Here is a 17,972-nt window from a genome sequence, read left to right as displayed (position 1 = left end):
CTTTTGTCCAGGATATATTAATATATTAGCTTCTTAGGGTTTTGTGCATTTTGTGTGTGTGCATGTTTTAAGTTTTTGTTGTAGAAAAGCTTCTGTAATTCTCCCTTTTTTTACCAGCACAAGAAATATATTCAAGGTGCAGGCCTTTGAGGTTATTAAAAGGTCACAAATCTTACTCTTGGCCATGAAACAGAATTATGTAATGGAACAGTACTGACATATTCATCAGTTTGGTCTGTTCTCTAAGACTTTGTAGCAACAGAAAGGCTTTGATATCCTTTGCCTACTTAGTACTGCAGTTGTTACTGGTTAAGAGAACCCAGCACAGAGGGTTATCCAAAATGACCAACTGAATATCCAGCATTCTCAAGAGCACCAGCATGGAAGCTGCTTCTCTCTTTCTGTCCTCCTCCGTCTCCCCTGGGATCACCTGCCTGACACCATCATTAGCTTTATCTGGCCTTCCAGGTCTACTAGAGGTCTGATGCGCTTTCTTACTGGTAGATTGAAGATTCTGAACAGCTTGGTGACATCAACATCTGGGGCTACTGAATAAAGAAAATCTGGACACGTACTGAATGCTAGTTTGAAAGCAAGCGGCACAGAAGTGGCAAGGATCATCCTGTGTTGTAGCAGGCAATGACAAGCTTAATACAGTTATGAATACATACAGTTAGAAATATTACATCACATTATTTGATACAGAGCCAGAGCAGGAAGAGATCTTCCTGTGTTACAAACCAGTAAAAACTGTGTAACACTTAGGATTTTCTCTTGCAAGGAGAGCAAGAAAAGGGGAAGTAATTACAGTATTTCCACTGGCCTTAATTCAAGATGGAAATAAAGAGTATTAGCATCACCTACTCTGTCAGGTCACTGCAGAAGGCTTTTTGGCACTCTAGCAAGAGCAGTTTGGTTGCCAGGAGACGCTAAGTTAATTTTGGAAGGTAATGCCCTCCAAGCAAGTAATGCCATCATTCTAGATCAGAGTAAAATCTAATGCTCTGTAGCCAGAAGCTTGCCTTTTAAAAGGATTTACCTCTGCACCTTACTGAGAATAAACAAAGTGTGCTGCTGCATTGTCTGTTGCTGGCAGAATAAGATCCTGAACAGTAAAATCTTCAGGTGCTATTAAATACTTAGCCTAAAATTAATGCTCCAGCAGATGAACTCCTAGGTTCATCTAGGTTAGGCCATCTGCTAGCTATGCTGGTACATATGTCAAATGACAGATTTCCAAAATTGTATGTTTTATGACCTTAAAACAATAGGGAGACCAATGAAATGTTACAAGGACAAATTCAAGACAAGTCTTTAGCTTTTTGGCATTAATTTCACCATATGGGACATGGTAGCTAAAGACCTTTGGGACGCTAAACATTTACAGACGCTATTAAAGTCTATAAACAAAACTGCTGACACCTCAGAATGCAAATGTCAGCAGAGCAATGTGAAAGTAAGGAACGCGAGCTGTATGTCTGACACCAGTGCCAACTAGTGCAATGCAGAAAGCATTTCTTTTCAGACTAGCTGCAAAACTGAATCCTTACGTATTAAAACTGAAAGTTTTCACTTGTGGAGAATACACGTAAGAGAAGGGTTTGAGACAGGAAATACAAAATCATGAAAGTTTGAGCTTTCCTGGGTGGAGATGGGGCAAGTAATCATAGGGGTTGGTCTGAACTGAAAATGTGTCAACCACTGAAGAAGCTTCCATGCAGCATTCAGCATAACCTTGAAAACCTTTTCGCTCTGCTAAACCCCAACTCTAAGCAAAGAGTACAAGTGCTTCAGAAAGTGACTTTTGAAGAGACTATTTGGAAAGGCAAAGGGAGGATGTCAACAGGCACTTGAATATGTGTATCAGTGATTGGTTTTTATTGTTCTTGCAGTTGTCTTGTCATGTATTGCATGACACTTCATGGAATCAAGCCTTGCCACCATTATTTGATGTATGGGAGGGGAAGGTCCTTGCATGTTCTGGCTATATTTAGCTATGCAGTGTAGGAGAAGGAGATGGGAGAAGGGAAGAATGTGAGGATAATGGGAATAGATGGTGCTGGGAAAAGAAAAAGGCAAAAAGAATAGAAACTGAAGAAGGGTTTAAAAGGTAGAGAGTAGGAGACAAGGAATGTCAAGAGCAGTGGAAAAGGGAAAAAGTATCTTTTGAAATGGAATTGGAATGACATTATTTATTTACCTACAGTCTTCGTAGGAGAACAGAAACTGATGTCTTCTCATGCTTATCTGCACTCCATATTTTACATTTTACATATTAATGCTCTTAGCAAAAGACAGTTTATAATTCAGCCTTACCCCATTTTCTTAAAGTTTGATGAAAGCATAGGGCGGCAAATCTAAACTGTAGTCTGCCTTTCATGCTATTCCTGCTTTTCTACATTGTGACAAAACTGTATATTTTAAAAAATACCTCTCAGAATATGTCCATTCAAAGCTATTTTGCCCAGTCGTACTAGTCTATCTTGACACCTTTCTTTTTGTTCAAAGGAAAAGGTTTTTTGAATTCCTTCACAGTATATAATTTAGTACTCTTTTTCCAGCTTGTTATGTGGGCAGAAATGGATCCATTGTGACTTCTGAATCAAAATGTTACTTTCAATGATGAGTTCGTAAGTCCGTAAGTCAGTAGAATAGACTGAAATAAAATTTCACTGGTCTGAAAAGCTGTTTATTTGGTTTTTTGGTTTTTTTGTTTTTTTTTAATTCCAGCTGTTGCTGTGTTCTTCTGAGGAGAAATTTTGTAGAGTTTCTGTGAAACCCCCCCAACCAAAACAACAAAAGGAATGGGCCAATTTGACAGAAAATCGGTGACCTTGGAAGTCATTGGACCAAAAGGGAGCAAACTTGAAAAATATCTTCATGACAAATACTCAAAATGCAGTGATAATTGTGGCATCTGTCATTTGCAAATAGGGCTTTTTAGGATGTCTGACTAAAGGGTAATCAAACAGGAAAACCCAGTAAGGAATGGAGGAACAATGATGGGTGGGGGAACCCTGCTGCCCTGATCAGTGGGAAAGAGCATCCTGCATCAGCTTATTCCTAGAGAACATCAAAGGAAAGTGATATCCCATTGACCCTGGCCTGAAGCCTATGCAGAGGAATCAATCAGAACCTCTCTTCCTAGAAAGCCATGTAAACTGAACAGAACAATTGCCTAAAAAGGTATGGGACTTGCTGTGGGAAATAGGGAAAGAGAATTCAGGGACTGACTAAAATGTATGTTTTAGGACAGCTGCAGGACTGTGTCACACTTCCTAGGGGTTGCCTGGGGGAAGGACTGCAGGCAAGAGAAAGGAGTGACAAGGTGGGCTGGAAAGGAACAAATGTAGGAAAATAGAGAGAAAATGAGATAAAAAGGTCCAGTCAATTGGGCTGCTGCTTAGTGGACTTAGGTGACTGAGACCTGTACTTGATCACCTAAGTCTGTCCTGACAGTATCAACTACATATACATTGTTTTGTTTGTTTTCCACAAATGTTTGCTATTATTGCTGGGGACTCATACAGTACCTGAGAAAATTCAAGTAAAGTGAAGAAGTCTACGTGACTGGTAAAATAATTGTAAACTGTTAATGGAATTACAGTGTTTACAGAGAAAAATATAGTGAGGCCCCAGAGAAGAACTGAAACATGTATTTGAAAATTAGAGATAATGTCTTACAATGGTGTAATTAAAGATTATGAAATAACTGAAAGGTGACTTGATTATGGCACATAAGTTCCAGGAAAATATCATCAGGTAGTAATATGCTTTTTCAGTCTAAAAAATAGCACCACAAAACTAATATCTGAATGAAACCTAAGCAAACCTACAGTCAAATGTAATACCAGATTTTTACTGGTGTGGGTGATAAACTATTGCAACAAACTTGATGCTTTATGAGGTAGGAGATTTGGTGTATCACAAGTAATAAGGCTTGTTAGAGACGCAGATGGAATTTAGCCTGTGATGTCCAGAGGGGGGTGATCAGATTGCTTCTGGTGTTCTCTGAACACTATGTCATAGAAGATTTTTAAAGGTATTTGTGCTTCAGTTGAAAAATTACAGTGATCCACACATCCAGAAAGGATGAAAGCTATCTGACAGGATGCTAAAGCCAAGTTCATAGTGAGGTAATATTTTCTATTAAAAGTGGGAAAGTACAGTTGTGTCTATATATCATCATTTTCATGTATAGTCTAAAATATCCAATTAACCTCAAAATCTTGAAGTTTGAATACATTTTCCCTCTTAAAAATGTTATTGTTCATAAATAGTTAACAAGCGTGACCAGCAGGTCGAAGGAGGTGATCCTGCCGCTCTACTCTGCTCTTGTGAGACCTCACCTGGAGTATTGTGTGCAGTTCTGGTGTCCTCAACATAAAAAGGACATGGAACTGTTGGAACAAGTCCAGAGGAGGGCCACGAGGATGATCAGGGGACTGGAGCAGCTCCCGTATGAAGACAGGCTGAGGAAGTTGGGGCTGTTCAGCCTGGAGAAGAGAAGGCGGCGTGGGGACCTCGTAGCAGCCTTCCAGTACCTGAAGGGGGCCTATAGGGATGCTGGGGAGGGTCTCTTCGTCAGGGAGTGTAGTGACAGGACAAGGGGTAACGGGTTACAACTTAAACAGGGGAAGTTTAGATTGGATATAAGGAGGAAATTCTTTCCTGTTAGGGTGGTGAGGCGCTGGAATCGGTTGCCCAGGGAGGTTGTGAGAGCTCCATCCCTGGCAGTGTTCAAGGCCAGGTTGGATGAAGCCTTGTGTGGGATGGTTTAGTGTGAGGTGTCCCTGCCCATGGCAGGGGGGTTGGAAGTAGATGATCTTGAGGTCCTTTCCAACCCAAACTGTTCTATGATTCTATGATTCTGTATCTTTGCAGGTTATGCCACGTGGCAACTTTGGACCTTAAATACTATGCAGTTATTTAAGCTTCTGTTCTGAGGTGCATCTTTTGTTTCAGATGCATTAAAATAAATAAGAAAACATCAAATTTATATTTTTAATAGTGTTGTGGTTTAAGCCCAGCAGGTAACTCAGCATCATGAAGCCGCTCGCTTACTCCCTTACTTTCCTCACTCCCCGCAAGATGAGGAGGAGATTCGAAGGAATATAAATCCCATGGGTTGAGATCAGAACAGTCCAGTAACTGAAGTATAATATAAAACTACTCCTAATGATGATAATCATAAGGGAAATAACAAGGGGAGAGAATATCAAACTAAAACACTGGTGCGCTATCAGCTCTGCTCTGAGACTAAAGCTGAAATACAGCACTGCACCAGCTACTAGGAAGGAGAAAAATAACTGAACCCAGGAGAAAAAGACTTGTGATTTTTCAGCCTCTGATTTCTGAACTAGTGTAGCCACGGATGTTATTCCTACATGAAAAAGAATAATTTTTTAAATTTTGTTATTAAAATGCCTTACTCCACGTGAGGCTCTTAGCCAAGAAATTGCCAGTTCAAGACAAAGATTGCTACAGCGTCTAAATTGACAGCTTTATTGGAATAGATGGAGTTGGATAGATAGCAATAAAGTTACTGTAATGGTGTAATTTGGTCTGCTGGATGAAACGGGGCGTAGGACTGTCCTGAATTATTTCCTCTTTGAACATGTCCATACTCTTTGGGGGGTGGCGTGTGTGTGAAATCCAATTATGAAGGTGGACTACAACCTACAGAGAATAAAACGTGATTACTCTCCAACATTTTTGTGGTGTAAAGAATCTGAGCATTACCGCTTTTGGGTCAAGACAGGTGTATTGTTTTAACTCAACCATCCAACCAGAGTGTTGCAGTATTAGGGTTACAGGGCCTACCAACAAGCATTGCTTGAGAGCTCTGTTTTAATCTTGGTAGACATTTTGTGTGACCACTTACACAAGAGTTGGAAGTCCAGGAGGTTTTTAGAAGACAAAAGGAGTCCCAAATCAAACTAAACCCAGTTTCTTTAACTTTAGTTGCAGAGCCTCACCACCATGAAAGTTAAAGGAAAATCATCATTGAATATACATTTATTATCCTTGTTCTTCCAGAAGAGAAATAATTTATGTAGGAGAGCTAATAGAAGCAGCAGCTAAGCTTAAATGAGACTCTTATGTTAGAACAGGAGTTAATGGTGTACTTAAAGGCAACTTACAAATAATTTTGTTTTGAAATTGAGCTTGTCCCTTTTTAGACAGGTGGGCTTTTAAGTTGAGAAAATGAAATCACGTGGTAAATGATGTTACAAATTGTGCTCTTTTTGAAACAGTCTAATCCAAGGTTGCCAATATGGTCTCTTGGCTAGCTCAGCTATCCTCAACTCTCACACTTGAAGGGAAGCCCAGGACTTGCAGTGCTGTAACAAAATACCCATGATGTTCTGATGTAAAAGGGATATTAGTGAAACCTCCCCTACTTAGTTTTTCAGCTCTTTCCTTTCCACTCTTGTGTCTTCATTAGTTTTCCAACTGTTACAGTTCTTACAGGCTGAACATGTTTTGTAGTTGTGATGCCAAGGGCAAATCTCCCTGTGGTTTTTTGGTACATTTGAGACCATTTTCACAATGTTAAATAAACCTAATAGGGCATAATTTTCTCTTTGAAATTACTTTAAGGCATCTGAGTGTTAGAGTTATTTGGTCTTACCTTTCCTTGTGGGTGTTACATACGTAGTCATTTTGAGCCTTTTTCCTCCCTTTTTCCCACTGACTTCTTACAAACTGCAGTAGAGCTTAAAAAAAGTGTAGAATGTTCAGAACTAGTATTATTTATTGTGTTGTGAATTTATAATTTAAAATAGAGACCAAATTGACTTTGAGTTAAGTGTTCCCTAATTATTATTGGACGTTATATTTCTGTTCTCTAATTATATCGGAGAGGAATTACATGCCATGCCTTCTATGTTGGGCTAAAATCTGTCTCTTTTAAAGTCAAAATACTTTTACATTTTACTTCAGTTCAGGCAGGATCACATTCATTAAGTACTGAAAATTAAATATTTAAAAGTGAGTTATCCCTAGGCATTGAGGACCCCTCAGAAAATCTGCAATGGAAAGTATATGACAGAATGAGCTCAGAATATAAAACAAGTTGCTGGTACTAGGGTTAGAAGTGCATAATTCTCTACTGCACTCTAATTCTGTATGATAATCTAAAATAAAGGAAGAAATTACTGTTAGTGGATTTCGAATGAAAAGCTATGTAAAGTTATTAGAAATAATATGGAAACTCAAGAATTTGTAACAACTTTATTAGTAATATCTGAGTCACCCCAGCATAGTATGGGGCATGAGAGTAGTTTTACAAATGGAAAAGAATAGTTTCAGGACTTTCTGATCAACCAAAGTTCCCAGTAGAACAGTAATGAATCCTTGTAGAAGGGATTTCTTTATGATACACTGGATTTTAATGCTTTGACTTGTCTGGATTTAGATTTCCAATTGACAGTAATTTTGTTCAAGTATTATCCAATATATTTACAGTAATGTGAAGAATTAGTTGGATCTTGGCTTGTCAGGAGAAAATAAATGTCACTAGCTGCAGTGTCTTAAACAAGTGAACCAAGTCTTCCTCAGCTAGGATGAAATGATGTTAGATTATCACTGCTTGTTTATTTCTTTACATCCATGTGACATAAAAATTGCATATTAAACAAGAAGATGATAGACACCGTGCAATGACTTGTTAGCATTACATAGTGTATCATTATGGTTGATGTGTTAAGTAGCAATAATAATGGGTATTTTTTTCACATATCAATGTATTTAAAGCCATTTCTCCTGCTGATCTTCAATCTTGTACCAGTCACAGTTTATCTGGGTAAGATAATCTGGTCTTTGCAAAGTACGGGTAGAGAAATTAACAGACAAATCAGCTTGTCTTTGGCTTCCACAGAAAGCTGCTTACTCTGCCTCATGCGCAGTGCTGGATATGTGCATGGAAGATACAGTTTGCTTCTGCCAGATAATGCCAAACTTCCAAGCTAAAGTAATCTACAATGCTTATTTATATTTGATACATTTTCCAGAGTTGTTATTCAAAGCACATTTAGAAATACTGTTGATTCTGTGTCAGATTTGTGCAATCTGAGAATAGTTTGACCCAAAGGTAAGCTGATACAGAGGATTTTTGTAAACCTGGCAAGTGTTGGGCAAGTCCCGATCCCCATATTTCAGCTTGGTTACGGAACCACCAGTTTTATTCCTGCCAAGGAGCTACAATAGGAGTGATTGATCCTTCAATTTAAGCTGTCATTGGTTACAGTGTTTGGAAGTGTTCTGTTTATTACATTTCTGTGAAGTCTCTTTGAAAGTCCATTAAAAATGAACTCATTCTTTAACCTGTTTGTGAGCCTTGTACTTTACTCTGGGTTCTACTTGATGATTTCTGTATTTATGGATATCATCAGGGATTTATGATGATTATTGAAGATTCTTATGTACATCCATGAAAATAACTGCATAATTTTGCCAGCAGAGGAGCTGAAGACTATTAATGTGCTGTCAGCTGCAGTATATAAAGCTGGTGTGCAGTGGATAATTCTCTTGACATTTTTTTATCATGGAACTCCGGGTGTTTTAAAGTGGCAGCATGTCAACAACACCAACATTTATTCATCTACAGCTCAAAAAATGTATTTGTGTAAACTGTATTAGATATAATGACAAAGGCAAGATCAGATATATAGACATCTTTATTAGAAGGTAAATTCTTAATTAACTTCACAGATGCAGCAGAAGCAGTGGGAGGTCATGTCCTAGCCCCACAGTTCTCAATGCAGTTCTCTCTGGTTTACAGAGGGATAGGTAGGGACACAGGGGCTGTACATGCAGGATCAAGTCACCGGAATATTAGATACTAGTCTTTATTTCTTCTTGGTATTTAGGGGCCTAAGGGAGCCATGTCAGTATAATGAGAGCAAAGACCCTAGATAATTTAGAGGTACTTGAATATCTCCATTCCAAAAGATTTAGTTGTTTTTATTAAAGTAGATACAACATGCAATTTAGTTGATAATAGCAGCACTGAGCCCTGAAATTAAGCAGTACAGCTAAGGGAGGGCTATGAGGCAAAACATTTTTCATATCTGTAAGCACAGACTTCAAAAAAATGCCCATCTTGCCTTGAAATCTCTTGAAGATTGCCATCTAAAGGGAATTTGATATAACTGAGTAGAACATTGGGTATTTTCAAAACTTGTGTGGGAGAACCACAGTAATGGAAAAACCAGTAACTTTAAGAATCTTGTTGTTACAATCATGCTGCAAGTATCACCATTTTTCCCCAGGAAGGCAGCAGTAATCACGATGCACACTAGAAATACATTCAAATGTTTCTCAGTGTGTATCACCTGCAACTGTAGGTTATTATCACAATGTTTTTACTATCTTCTTGTACTAGCATTTCTGTTTTGCAGAACACTGAAAATAACTCAGGAAGTAATTGTCCTCTGATCATGCTAACAGCTGTTCACACAACTGCTGAAAGGATTTGAACAGGAGATGCTTATGCACTAGGATGTCTCACACAGTAAATGGTGACTGCAAAGCGTATACACATGAAAATCTTTGTGCACATGAACTGCTTCACTTGAAGAGTGACTGTCATTCAACAGTTAGAGCTAAGATCATGACTGAAACTTTTTAGTCCTTTAACATTGGTAGTTATTTCTCCAGTGTTGGTAGTTAGGACTTCAGGGGGTTAGAAGAGGAGCAGAGAGTAAACCTAAACTTTCAAAACTTAGTTCTGTGCCTTCCTCATGCTTTGAAATACAAAAATCAGCAAGAATATTTACTGGTGTGTTTTGACTTTGGAATATTCCTCTGATCACTAAATGTGCCTTGTGTCCATACTGTAGGATTGCAGTACATTTATCCACATAGAATTATAGAATAGTTAGGGCTGGAAAGGAACTTCAGATCATCTAGTTCCAACTCCCCTGCCATGGGCAGGGACACCTCGCACTAAACCATCTCACCCAAGGCTCTGTCCAGCCTGGCCTTGAACACTGCCAGGGATGGAGCATTCACAGCTTCTGTAGGCAACCCATTCCAGTGCCTCACCACCCTCACAGTAAAGAATTTCCTCCTTATATCCAATCTAAACTTCCCCTGTTTAAGTTTTAACCCGTTACCCCTTGTCCTGTCACTACAGTCCCTGATGAAGAGTCCCTCCCCAGCATCCCTATAAGCCACACATGTAGTGTGACATGGAGAAACAGAGGGAAGGAATCTGCTGCCTCCTGCCCACTTCTTCAATGAAGGCATTCTGAAGCCTGATACAGTATTTCATTTTAATTTCTGAGTTCCTTCACTTTGGCTGGGAGCTTTTTCTTGGATCTGTGGGAGAAAACAGACATTTTGTGACAAGCACATTTCTGAGAGAGGCCACAGACTCTACTATTTGTGTCTAGTGAGTCTAGACACAACCTGAGTTGGGAACTAAATCCCATAAGGTAGCCTGAGGCCAGTTGTTTTTAAAAGGATGTATATGTCAAAAACATGGGACAATAGGGAGCTGGGATGAAATGATGTGTTGTGTTTGCCTCTGTTATTCACTGGTGGGTTGACTTGCAGTGTATTTGTACAAGCACTTGAGATGACTGTCACAGGAGTACAGCTGTTCTGATTTGAGGGATGCTCATCTGAGGCAGAGCAGATGATTTGCATTGGAGCAGAGCCTGAGCTGTGGGGCCCAGCTGGATGCTAGCTGGCTCCTTGCTGATCAAATGTATTCTCAAGGTGGGAGGTGTAGCACAGAGACACGCAGATGTTTTTGAACGAGCTCAACCAAGCTCCAACTAGGAAACAGCTGGAGTTCAGTGCTGGCTCTTGCAGACCTGCCAGAGAGGGTTCAACAGTGACAACTCTGAAGCTCAAAGAGGAATGAGAACAAAGTGGTGGTCTTGTACCCTTGAAGGGAAAGGTGATGACTGTTTTTTGTATACTTTGCTTTTGAGCTTAGACAGTGATGTGTTAATGCACAGAATAGGCTTGAAGTAGCCCTATGGCCCTAGTCAGTGTGCTGGGAACTACAAAGCAGTGATGCCCATGTGACTGCAGCACTGGATTTGTACATTACTCATGCACATCTCTCCTACCTCCTGAACTCCTGAAGCTACCCAGGCAATTTCCTATGTAGATCAGAAGTAAAAGATTATTAAAGAGGCAATAATTCTACACCAACTGAGGGAAAGGGTTTTCTGGTTGTATTGATTGTGGATCAAGATAGAAGATAGATTTTTATAACTAAAATATTTTTGTATGAAAGTGTTTATTCTTTTTAAGCAATGTTCTTTTTAACAATATATGAAGTCTGAGAGAGCTAAGTTGACTTCTGTGTAAGAGGTTGTGTGGGAGACCTTTTCTTCTCGCGGATTTAGCCGGTGATATTTAATGGCATTAGATGCTGTTGAGACACAATTGTCATTGGGTTTTCTTACATTTTTGGAGACTAGAAAAGGTGCAGATAAGGCCCTAGATGAGCACTGAGGCTCTCTAATATCTTCCTGTTATGTATTTGCCTTGCTGCTTAGTTTGAGTACTGCTGAAGTTTCTCTCAGGACTTTCAATAAATTCCTAGGATATGTTACCAAAAACTTTGATAAGAACCCAATAGTAATTCCCAGACAATGTCCAATGAGAGAGAACCATAGAATTTCCTAAAATTGTGCACAGAGAATAGAATGAAATACTGTAAAAAACATTGGAATACTCTCAAGAAGTGTATGACGCAGACACAGCCAAACTGACATCTTTCTTTCTTTCTATGGCTTTTTTTTTTTTTTTTCTGTAAAAATTGAATGCAATATGTAAATTTGGTGATATATTGTGTGCTTAAAAGAGCCTTTGTAGTCTCCACCACTAGCAGGATTCCGGCAGATCCTCAGCTCATACATGAAACATAGCTCATACATGAGGTATGGTGTAGGTACTGAGACCTAGCTCCATATAACATTCAGTTTTCCACAAGTTAGCTGCAGCATCCTCATTACCTCCTGTATTTCTAAACTTCTTTACCTCTTTGTTCTCAAACTTTCTCAGTTCCAGAGGATTTTAGGGGTATGACCTGTTGAGACACTTTCCTCAGTTTCAGAAACAGCTGCTGCATGTATGTAGTAATTGTCACACTTTGGATCAAGAAATTTTTGGGTATTTAAAGGAAAAGGCTGTCCTGCTCATTGCTTACATGTAAAGTATAGCACACTGCAATTAAAAGTCTTCCTTACTGCTTCTCTCCAGTGAAGAATGCTGTGTGTGCATCTGGTAAGCTATCAAGGAAAATTAGTCAGATTTGGAATTCTGTCTGCTTTGGTTGAGTCTGGGCAAAGAAAATACTGCCTTGAGTGGCAGATGGCGTATAATATCTGATTTCTTCTTTTGTTTAAGAAAAAGTGAATCCCATTAGACCTTCAGTTCCAGCCTAGTCTCATAAAAAGGTCTAAGGACTTTCATTACATATTTATCTTCAAATCTGTTGTACATTAAAAGGAAAAAAAAGGCAAACCAATTTGTCAGGAATGTCAGTTTCTGTTCAAGACAGCTTCTTTACAGTGGTTATAATTCTGTACTCCCCTGCGTGCCAAATCAATCAGAAGAGCTTGAAAAAACAATCAAGCACGTATTTTTTAAAGATTACTCTTTGTTTGAAGTAGCTTCCAAGATTATTTTAATAGCAAATCCCACACTAGCGTTTTTCTAAACTTTTGTTCGTGCAGCCCATTTATGTCAGATTTAAATAGGCTACATACAATAGGTTTCTATTTTTGTAAAGTACTATCAGACCAGTCAGAGCCAGACAATATAATGAGCATTTCTTATTCCCTGGACAGTCCCAGTAAGGCTGTTACTAACTTTGATAACATCGTGGAGAATGACTCAGATACACTTGTAGCTAATTTTCCATTGTAATTAGTTGCATAATTTCTAGCATAAAATAAGGCAGATGAATAATGTCTCATATTTTATTTAAAGTATGTATATCTTATTAACTCTTTCAGGTACTTTTATAGAAGCAATAAAATGAAACTGAAGTGTAAAACTAGCTGCTGGATATCAGTTATAAAAAGATGTATCTTTTGCTAAGATGCTAAAGTTAGCTTTAAGAGGAAGCTTTCATAATGGGGCAAGACAGGAAATTTAGTCTAATACTCTGGCAGAGAACAGTGTGAAATCAAGACAGAAGGCAACGTCCCTTAACAAAGGGACTTTGGCTGAGAATACAGAGGGGTTGCTTCCTTGAGGCAGATGTAGGTGTTGTTGTGCTCATCATTGAAAGCGCCACTCTTTCAGACATTCATCTGTCTCATAGCAGTAGCAGTTTGGCATCTGCCAGAGCTCATCCATACGGTGAGATTTAAGCACATAAGGATGGCATTCACAGAAGATAACACATGATTCTTGTCCTCAGCTAGCTTCTGGAAGATGTGAATAATGGGTTGTGGGGAAAAAAAAATCTACCTTTCCTTAGGATTTAGATTTCCAAATCTGAACTATTTGGCTCTTTAGCCACAGTTGGTTTCCTGGAAAAGCCTAATCCCTCTGTTTCAGAAGTTTAGCTTCATGTTCAGGGATTCAGTAAGGCTGGTTTTCAATACTCTCCTCTGACACAGAGTGCTGAAAAGAAAGCTTTGTGCTTATGTCTGTACTGTCCCCTGAGGTTCACTGTAAAGTTACCTAGACGATGATTTAAGTGAGCTAGCTTATGTGTTGAATGCAGTCTACCTATGAGTGTGGTAAGTAAATTAAACCCCGTCTGTTGCAATTCTGCTCAATATGGTGAACGAAAAGGTTAGATAATGATGGCAAGGCCTTTAGGGAATTGTAAATATATTGACTGGCCAAGTTGAAAACAAATGACTTGGATTCCAAGAGCAATGGCCATTCGTGAAAATGTAACCTTGCACTTTTGTGGTAGGAAGCAAGGGTTGAAAAAGCAGCCGGAAACTGTAGGATGAAAGGTTGTCCCTTAGAAAACACCAGAGGGAGGGGAAGTTATAACAGAACTGTTCTCTTAGACCCTAAAAATAGGCATTTTTACCTGCAGCTACAACTGGAGTTGTTGCTTCTTCCAGTAGTATTGCTGAAAACTCTTAGAGAAATGTGGGAACCGCCTAGAAGATGAGAAAACTCACACACTGCTTCTCTTGTTTCTTTCTTTGTCACTGATGCCTTTATGCTTAGTGAGCGTAGCTGTCTACAATGAAATTACTCATGCATCTGTAGATAGCTTTGTAGGTGACTGATTTTTTTTGGTTAAACTGCTTTGAACAATAGTGACCAAAGAATGTGATATTTCCCCATGTTTCTGTTGTTCACAAAGAGAAAAATTTGCTTGCCACATTCTTTCCTTTCTAACAGAGAAATAGGCTAAACTTGCCACATCAAGAAGTAATGACAACAAAGCCTGTTCTTTGGGCCAGACAGTGGCATTCTTCTTATGGTCAAGGAGAATAACCTCTGTCTAGACTTTATGGTTATTATATTTTCTTTTTTCAGATGGTCCTTCTTAAAAAGGAGTATGTACCACTTCACCACCTTTTTCGGGTAGAATGTAAGATTTTCGTAGAGATCAGAGCCATCTCTTCTGGGTCTCTAAAGAGGCATATTTTGCAAAGGCATGTGTTTTATTAGATCTCAAAGTTCTGAAAGGATTTTTGTTGATCTGAGGGACAAATCAGGCAGAGATAGCAAAGAGTGCCTTCATGTGTTATTGTAACTGATGTATGAGCCCCAGGTTTTCATAGCATGTTAAAAGTTCATGTGGACATTAGATTTAAAATTTAAGTATCTGAACTAGCTGAAGCGCTTCTTCAGGCTTGTAATCAGGCAGATATATAGCACTATACACAGCAAGGGAGACTCGGAACTTGTGTCCAGATCATCAGATACATTACACAGCCAATTGTCATTGACAGAGAGTCTACTTTTGATTCTTGGGTAAACACCTTGGTCTCTCCCTTTAATCATTCAAAGACAGAATACATCAGTCATATATATTCAGTGTCAAACAGCCTGATTTTGCTTAACTTATATTAAATTTCTTCAGGCAGGTTTAGATTGGCGCCCAGTAACAACTTGTTCAACAAGAAAGCACTACTGAATGTAAGTGGTGATAGTGAAATCTGACTCTGCATTTGCTCTTTGCTATATTTCTGGTTTGGGAAGAAGAATAAAATACTAGTCTTCTCCTTAATCATCTCTTAGTCAGATCACATAGCTTTGTTGGGGCTATATTCCTCTTAATTAACCATAGTCATCTAAACATTAAGTATGTGCTTCAATTTAGTTTGTTGAATTAGCCTTTTTGCAGACAGTATGAGGCACTCCTGGAAGGAAAGTCATCCCGCCTTTGCTAGAGTGGGACAAACTGCTTTGTGGAGCTGTCTGAATCTCTGCTCTACATGTGGGAGTCTGGACTATTAGGTAGGTAAGTATACCTGGTTAGATAGGTGACTTTAGGTACTAAGTTAACAGAGATGAATCCAGCAGAGATATCCTTATTTTTTTTTTTTTCATTGAGAAATAAAATAACGGTCCATAAGTTCCTACTTTTGTTTAGTAACAGAATATCGGCAAATAAACTGCTAAGGAAAGAGTCTGCTAGTATTCTCTTAAATTCTTAACAAAATTATTGACAATGGAAGTAAACAGAATTCTGCGTTTATCATCTAAAACTTTTACCAAGATGACAAATCAAATATCTTTTGATGTGTGCTCATGGGATTTAATTTGCTAAAATCACTTCTCTGAAATTCCTGGAATGAGAAGGCTAATAAACTGAAATGCTTCAATGTTGCCAGAAGGAACAGTTCTTTAAATATTAGGCCTGAGAATTTGTGTGGGCTGAAGAAAAACTCAGAGTTATAATGGCTCTGTTGTATTTAAATTTTAAATTCTAGGGATAGAGTCTTCTAACGTAGAGGTGTTATAGTTTTGAAAGAACACAGATAAAGGAAAATAAAAATATTTACAAATAAACCTCACACAAGAGAGGGAAGCAGTAACTGATATGTGTGATGTAAATGTTTATATTTCACAAGTTCTTTGACAGACTTTGTACAAAATTTGAGACCTCACCTGGAGTACTGTGTGCAGTTCTGGTGTCCTCAACATAAAAAGGACATGGAACTGTTGGAACAAGTCCAGAGGAGGGCCACGAGGATGATCAGGGGACTGGAGCACCTCCCGTATGAAGACAGGCTGAGGAAGCTGGGGCTGTTCAGCCTGGAGAAGAGAAGGCTGCGTGGGGACCTCATAGCAGCCTTCCAGTACCTGAAAGGGGCCTATAGGGATGCTGGGGAGGGACTCTTCATTAGGGACTGTAGTGACAGGACAAGGGGTAATGGGTTAAAACTTAAACAGGGGAAGTTTAGATTGGATATAAGGAGGAAATTCTTTCCTGTTAGGGTGGTGAGGCACTGGAATGGGTTGCCCAGGGAGGTTGTGAATGCTCCATCCCTGGCGATGTTCAAGGCCAGGTTGGACAAAGCCTTGGGTGAGATGGTTTAGTGTGAGGTGTCCCTGCCCATGGCAGGGGGGTTGGAAGTAGATGATCTTGAGGTCCTTTCCAACCCTAACTATCCTATGATTCTATGATTCTATAAAATATCAAATATTCAAAGACATTTAAACAAATTGTGTACCTGACTCCAGATAGTAGAGTTGCTCAGTGTTGTAGAACTGAGCATAATCATCACAAAGTATATGCATAAGTAGAAAAGAGCGCACCCAGTTCTGTAGTACAATTTTATGTCATGGCTTTTCCTTGGCTGCATGCTGATTTGAGACATCTCCTGCTAAGAAAGGGCTGCTGGTCTAAGGAGAAGCTGAAGGTAGATGAAGGTATCAGATATTGCACCTTAGTTCTGAGGGAAGGTGATCTGGTTGACACAGGAATGACAGTTCTCCTCTTGGCTGATGACCTTGTGCTATTTTGATGTTGCTTTTCTCTCCATGAAGCCTTGTTTTCTCTGACAGGAAGCTTAGCTAGATATGAACACTTGCACTTACATTTACTTTGTGGAAGCAAAGGTAATCAGTGAAGCAGCACAATAGTGGCGTGTTACCGACTAAATGGGGCGGGATGGATAAAACTTCCCAACAGCAAAAATCAAAACTCGCTAGCTGTGTTTTTCCTTATGAAGATGTTATTAATGCTGCAGTGTCGATTAGAAGAGCCTCTCCATGGGTGAAAATCTTGTCCTTGTCTTTCCTTATCTTTCATTGTCCTAGTGACAGCATTGGACTGAGAATATAGTCTGCTCTTGAAGGATCAGGGATGTCCTATCAGGATAATGGTCACTAAGAGTGGAGAGTGTTGCATGAAGATGCCTGCCACTGTCCAACAAGTAGTTTGTGTTTCTGACCAATTACGTTTCTACAAGTGAAGCAAATTCTGTCAAAACTTGCTGTCTCTCCTCCTCAGACAGAGTAAATGAACAGATAACCATTGCTCTGCAGAGCCCTGAAAGTCCTCACAAGTAACACAAATTAAAACAAGCTTTTGGGGCATGCAGGTGTAACGCAGAAACCTGTTTCACTTTCCCTGTGTAGTCACCTCAGAAATATATGCTGCCTTCACTGGGACCAGCCAGTGAGTCATTTTGAGCTAGGCCTGTACATAGCAGAATGTACAGTTTGTATGCACCTTAGGGTGATCCTTTTACCTTGACAATTGTATGTCCTGAATGCACACCAGAAAGAGTTCTGGAGGGGTTTGTTCACATGATCTTCCTCCACAAAAGAACCACTTTCTCACATGACTCCTGAACTCCTGTCTGAGCTATAGCTGAATAGGTGTTAGGTAGATCTCATATTGACTAAATGTATCTTAGATACTCACTCAAATACGAGGGGTCAGTTCAGTGCCATTTGTGATGACCTAGGGGATCCTGACAGGCCTCCACAAACTGCTGGAGAAAGGCACAAGTCTTCTACAGTTGATGCACTGTATTTTCCAGTCTTGTGGGGATGTTTCAGGTGCA

General features: G+C 39.3%; 1 protein-coding gene across 2 annotated transcripts in view; it reads left to right on the top strand.

Moving 5' to 3' along the window:
- Positions 1-17,972, top strand: part of TRMT9B (tRNA methyltransferase 9B (putative)) — a 125,636-nt gene that overhangs the window by 65,266 nt on the left and 42,398 nt on the right. Inside the window, exon 1 of one of the 2 annotated variants that reach the window (XM_065665264.1) lies at positions 15,398-15,415. The exons of the other annotated variant lie outside the window; for it this stretch is intronic. The gene's annotated coding sequence lies outside the window, so the exon portion shown is untranslated. Of the gene's footprint in view, positions 1-15,397; positions 15,416-17,972 lie in introns of those variants that run through there. 2 annotated transcript variants of the gene reach the window in all.

The sequence above is a fragment of the Lathamus discolor genome, chromosome 1 (assembly GCF_037157495.1).
Source record: "Lathamus discolor isolate bLatDis1 chromosome 1, bLatDis1.hap1, whole genome shotgun sequence".
Classification (NCBI taxonomy): domain Eukaryota; kingdom Metazoa; phylum Chordata; class Aves; order Psittaciformes; family Psittacidae; genus Lathamus; species Lathamus discolor.
The sequence above is the reverse complement of the archived record's forward strand: the minus strand, read 5'-3'. Positions and strand labels throughout refer to the sequence as shown.